Raw genomic sequence first — 6,719 nt, 5'->3', positions numbered from 1 at the left:
TAATTATATTCAAGCTATTTATTGATTGTTGTTACTTGCTTAACTTCTAGTTGCAAATTGTTAACCATACATACAGTCGTGATTCTACTTCGTCAAAATTATCTCCCCATTACGCCAGTTCATTTTTACAATCGTAAAAATGGAAGCCATTGTAGGGATGACGCGCTGCCAATTATTTAGCTCTTAAAAACCGATAAATTTATCCGCATAGCACCATTACGATCCTTATATGCCAGTTGTATTTTAAAAGACAAATGTATCTACTAGATAATGAGCATCAGTTAATGTTCTTGTCTGCATTCAGTCAACTTAAAACTATTGTCTGATCGGTTGTCAGGTGGAATTTTCGAAAATTCATAAACATTTAAAAAAAATTCTAATTCAATATTTTGTGGAAGGGCAGACTAAAAATTTTCAGTGGTTGAAGACTATAAACCCTAGATATCACACACAAAAAATGAAGTTTTTTCGAAGATATGCATTTTTAAGATCCAACTTAAAAGTCTATCGTCAAGTACTTTTAGTAAAAATTTGCTATTCGAACACACCTACTCTGTTTTTATGATTCATTAGAAAGGTATTTCACTTGACCTATATACTTCATTTTTTTAGTACTGTGAATTTTCGATGTTATAAAGTCAACCTGTAGCCTTGATATATAAAAATGATAGAATCTGAAGCGAGATGATGTATCAAATACTTTTGCTTTTTACGTTTTCAAGACAAAATATTCAACTCAAACACGCCCTAACATAAAAAGGTGCACTCGATTTTCTCTTCGATGCAATTGTTACCCATTTTTTGGAATTTTTTCTTGAGTCACATAATGGAAGGGCAGAAACGAAAATTAAGGAACAAATTGATTGATATGTTCTCCATCCGTGGTAATTTTTTTTTTTGAAAAACCGGAGGTTATGCATTTTTTAGATCCAACTAAATAGACACCCATGTCGTCGACTTGATATCTTATTGTTCTGCTTATTTATGTAATAGATAAATTGAAAACTTATGCAAATTGTGTTTTATCATAAAATATTTCGTAATTTAGCAAAAAACTGTAATTTTATTTGTTTCTACTAACTTTTAAAATTTACTACAGTAAACATTACAGTAAGCAGTGGCGGACCCAGAGGGGGGCATAGAGGGCGTACGCCCCCCCCCCCCCCCCCCTTTTTGCTTGCACTTTTTTTTTTTTGTAAAATGATTAATCAGACTAGACTTCGCGAACTTTGCCATTTCCCGTGAATCTAATTTTTATGCGAAAATTCTTTACTTATAAAGATATTTTTCGCTCGTATTTACTGTAATATATAATTGATTATGTCAAAGTCATGTGATTCGCTACGGTGGACTTGACCAGTACGTCGAAAAAAACGTCACTCAGTCATTTTGAAATTCAAATTACAGTAACACATTGCTTAGGCTGAGGATGACAAGCATGACGCCTTCAAAGCTACAAAGTATTGAGCAAGAACGTATTGACTTCTTTTTCACAATTCCACCCAACAGAAAGTAATATTCTATTACACTCTCATGAAAAAAAAAGTTCCACAGCAGTATTATTTACCTACGAAAACATGTTTAACCCCACACGCCCCAGTCCATTAATAACATTGCTGAATAGTGATCCCCAGTCAGTAAGCTCTAGATATAGATTTAAAGTCTAAGGTACGGACCATTTGATTTGAGGGGGCAGTCTGAGATATTTTAAATTCTGACCCTGATTTTTGCCTTAAACAAAAATTCTGGCCGTATCTGGATTGAAAACAATAATCTTATCCACTTTTTTGCTATTAGAAAAAAATATTTTCAACAAAATTATTTAGCATTAAATGAACATGATGAATAAAAAACGGGCGTAATTTTTTTTTGGAGGGGGTTGCATGTGAATCCCATATCTGACCGGAATGTCTGTTTCGCCGAACTGATATACTGAATACTTTTTTCAAGGCCCGACTGCAACCTGCCTACTGGGTGTGGCCTATATGTCTCCATGTGTCGACCGTCATTCACAACTTCATTGTCATTTCCGACTCATTCGTAGCCTTTGGTTGATTTGGAACCCCTCACTTCCCTTGTTGGTTGAAACATTTCAACCAAATTTCATTGAATAGCCGTATATCTTGTTTACAACAAGAAATCTGTGAGGTTATGCTAACTAACCATACAACAAACGAGAATTTTCCAAGTCCATTTTTTACTGACAAATCCCACATCAAATATATGATTAATTAGTACATAGCTTTGGATCCATCCAATCATTTTATAATAGACAATTAATGGAGAGAATACGGCACCAAAAATGTCCAACCCCTACACTTAACTATAAAATGCATTTTCCACTTATTTTATGTTTTTTAGCCAAAAAAAGGTCCAAAAATTTTTAATACTACGCCCCCCCTTTCCAAAATCCTGGATCCGCCCCTGGTAAGCATTTATCGCCTTCTCTAACAAAGAGCTTCGATTCTTTTGTTCTATTTCAACTGGGTTTCCGCCTGCATATAAACTGCTAAACCATACAATGATAAAAATTGTAGGCTAGCTTCCTTTCTTTCTCTTTGGATGTTTCATGTTCATATCGTATGGGCGTATTCTCAGTCATTACAGGGGCGTTTCTAGGATATTTGAAAGAGGGTACAATCAAAAATTTGTTTGACCTTTTTTTTGCTAAAAAACATAAAATAATTGTGAAATGCACTATTCAATACAATATAAGCAGATTACGATAGTTGTTTTTTTTAAAGGGGGGGGGGGGGGGGGCGTACGCCCATTACGCCCTCACCTGGACCCGCCCCTGATCAAGGATTGCTCCTGATATGATTTTACCTTAAAATAGTAACTTATTTAAGACCCACAAGAGGCATAAAGAGCATACATATATGTTCATCCCTAGTTTCTGATTAAGTATTGTCCATTTGGTGCAGAAATGTCTCCGAACAAATGACCCATTGACGCTTGTTTTCATAGTTTATTCAACCATAAACACTCGTTGCATCAAGTTTAAAAAAGAGTTTACCTATAAGATATTTCGTTTCTTTTTTTTTTAAACTTTCCATTTTTTTGCAGAAAGAGTTCAGCAGCACATGGATATGGAGTATAAACCTTTCGGTTGATACAGTATTCATAGGCTTGCTTTTCCTATCACAATTTCCTTGATAGAGTCTCTTCAGTGATGCACCGAGACCAAAATATTTCAAAACCAAAACTTAATAAAAAAATATTGAAGAGCTGATAAGACCAAACAAAATGTATAGCCGAAGCCGGACAAGGAATCAGATCTTTATATGTGGGAGATATATATTTAAAAAAAAATCGTAACAGCAAATTCTAATAACACAAGGTCCGTATTTTCATGCCAGTACCGAAGTACTGACTACTGGGCTGGTCGGAATACCGTCGTAACAGCCCACAAGCCAAATCCTGTTTTAATTTGAAATAAGCAAGGATTTGTATACAAATCCTTGAAATAAGTCAAAATAAAGGAACTTCAAAAGGACCAGCACGTCATGATCTATCTTTCATTTTATTGATTCAAAATCGTCAAGTCTAATTTTACCATTTTTGCGTTTTTTGTAGTACTAGTAATTGAGTAAGTGGTGCCAGGTTACTTAACGTCCAGTGGAAAATATAGCGATGACCAAGAGGCGGTTATATAAGGGGCGGACCGGGGGTTTGGGGCCACTTATGGAGCTACATATATGGTTAATGCATGTACTTTTTATGTCCCACTCAGTCTTTATGTTGTCTTGCCAATGGCACCCTTTCTAAATCCTGATTAAGCACCTGTGAAAATGATGGAATGTTTAATAGCGGCAGAAATTTTGCCTTGCAATAAACCATTTATGGATCCCTCAGAGTTCTTGAAAATGTAGAGAGCATGGCACTCTCCCATTTAAAGTATCGTTCCGACCGTGGCTGCGTATTTATTATTCCGCACAGCCAAATGTACAACCCACTTTAAGTGTTTAACTGCCGGTACAGGAGATGTCCAAGGATGACCATTTGAAATTATATGATAGATTACAATTTTGACCCCTATTACATGGTTAACTGAACATTGACATATGGTAGTGTGAACAGTGCATGGTGTCCCATGGACATATCTTCTTGTTGATTGCATCTCAAAAACATGACTAAAATCATTAAGGGGACTCCTTGATTGTTTTTTAACGTTATAGGCAATTCTCTTGAGATATATTAAAGATAGAGAGAAACAGTTACCAGCAAAAATGATGAACACGTAATATAGCATGACAGACAGTGGCGTAGCTACCTAAAGCTCGACTAGGCACGTGCCTATACATAAATTTGCCAATTAGGGGTTCCCGATCTAACACTCTAACATTCTTCACAGAAGACAGACCATAATTTGTCAATATGATGGGCACTTTTTTGTAAACAATGTTAGTATTAGTCATATATTTTATTAATTTGGTCAATAAATTATCAGAGGTTTTAACACATTATAACAATATAATACAACATGAATTACGTCGATTAAAATTATTTTTTTCTGTCTCAATTAATGTGTTGTTAAACTCTGCTTGTTATTTACTTTAGAAATCCATTTAGTTTCACATCTTTCTTAAACAACCATTATCATGATAACAAAATAAAATTAATTTGAAGAATGTCTAGGGCCTTTTACGTCTTCAAGCATTTGTCCACTGTTGTTATATATATGTGACCATTTCAACTGTCCAACAGACAAGCTTGTGTGCATGCGTGTAGTCTAATAAACGTATACAAAACTTGTTTAACCCCGCCACATTACTCATATACCTGCCAAAAATAATTAATAATAAATAATTTAAGATTTATTTAATGTCGGGTATACATATGTAGTACTCGGGAGGTGCGATAGCTACGCTGAAGTGCGATGGTCTCCACCGAAGTGCGAAAGTTCGTTCGCTGATGTGCGATGGTCTATATGACGCGTGAAGGCTAGTTAAAATCTGCAGATGTGCAATTATTATGAGAAGTAGATATTTTCAATAGTTGGTAAATAAATTTGCATACTAAATGAAAGATCGTCCTCTTTGTTTTTCTGCTTGTGTACATAATTCTGCGTTAACATTTTATCTTTACTTGGTTCCTCATGAGTTCCTCATTTACGATATTATGATACGGAGAGTTCGATGCTGTCTGCAGACCCGTATGTATTTAGAGAATGCCAAGCTCCATCGTACGTAAAAAGAACCTTTTGCAGATTTCGAAAAAAAAAATCCGCTGCCCCTTATCAACTTAAAAACAAGAAAAACTGCTTTCAACATACACATTGACTTCTACATCGACATGACAATGACAAACATTAAAAATATATTTTATGCAGTGCATCGCACTTCAGCGTTACCACCATCGCACTTCGGCGTAGCTATCAACAGAATATCGTCACAATGCCACCATCGCACTTCAGCTTGATCGTCGCGGTTCAGAGTTCCACACATATAACCAAGGAATTGCATATTTAAAGGGAATGGAAACGCGGCCGACTTCAAAGAGAATTGTATGATGCTTCGGGCGATGTAATAATTAAACATCGTACCTCGAACTTGCAAATTGCTTGTCTTGCATTAGTTATCGAACTTGGCCATTTAGTCTGACGCCTTTTAAAGAACTTTACTAGCGGTCACTGGTATAATATATATATATATATACACTAAAAGAGTGATCTACAAATATATATTCCTTCTGAGTGACTTTCAATTTGGATATAAATGTTTTTCCCAAGAAAATAGTAATTGCTCAGGGTAATCGTGGTGTTTTGAAAAGGTCATATTTGGAACCCGTACGCAAAAACGAGGTTGCGTATACATCGAAAATTATTTTCTACATAAAATGGTCCAAAAATGTTTCGACTCGCTCCGCTCGGCGAAGGGCGCCTACACTCAAATACTAGTCTAGCTACGCCCCTCAGTCAGAAATCGTCAATTGGTTCTTCACAGGATGGTTACCATTGTTGCATACTTTTTCCAATTGAGTGATTCAGGCCACTGGGAGCCTTTAGTAAGTTTTCTGTGTAATTTTTTGGGGACTGTTGTTTGTTATTTCATCTTCTTTCTTTTGGCCATTATGTCATGTCTTTTTCCATTGATGGATTTTGTATAGCCCCCTTAGTTTATTTTTAATTTTGCATAGGTTATATGACTTTGGACCATGAACCAGTTAGGATTTGTCACATTAACTTAAGCTAACAAATCTCGAAAAAATTATGGCTGAACTCTAAAAAAAATTGCAGTCTTTAATGAACTACAAGATTTCTTTTTCTTTATGTGAACATTGATAATTTTCCTTTGAAGCGTACCTGGGAACAGTATATGGTTTATTATGTCACCATGTTATATAAAGGTAAAACACATAACTCAAAACTCACCAGTTCTACCATACCAAGGACTGTTTCCCATAATGTCATTCTGAGAACTGCAAGTTCTGACTGAACAAATTTAACACTGTGTCAAGGGACCAATTTCCACAGGTTAATTAACTAAAGAGTATTGAATGCATTTCTTGCTTGAAGAATTCTATTTGAGTTAAGGTGAACCTCAATGAGACAGCAACCCAAAGACAAAAATAACAATAAGACAACTAGCTGACAACATATAGTCTCAGACAACAACAGACATGTGTCTATATTTACAATATGTAAAGCTCTAATACACTACATTGTCTTTTTTAAGTTAAAAAATGTAACTACAGCTCATTAAAAGTGATTAAAAGAT

Source organism: Mytilus californianus, unplaced genomic scaffold (genome assembly GCF_021869535.1).
Source record: "Mytilus californianus isolate M0D057914Y unplaced genomic scaffold, xbMytCali1.0.p SCAF_8, whole genome shotgun sequence".
In the NCBI taxonomy this organism is placed as follows: Eukaryota; Metazoa; Mollusca; class Bivalvia; order Mytilida; family Mytilidae; genus Mytilus; species Mytilus californianus.
This window is presented reverse-complemented; position numbering follows the sequence as displayed.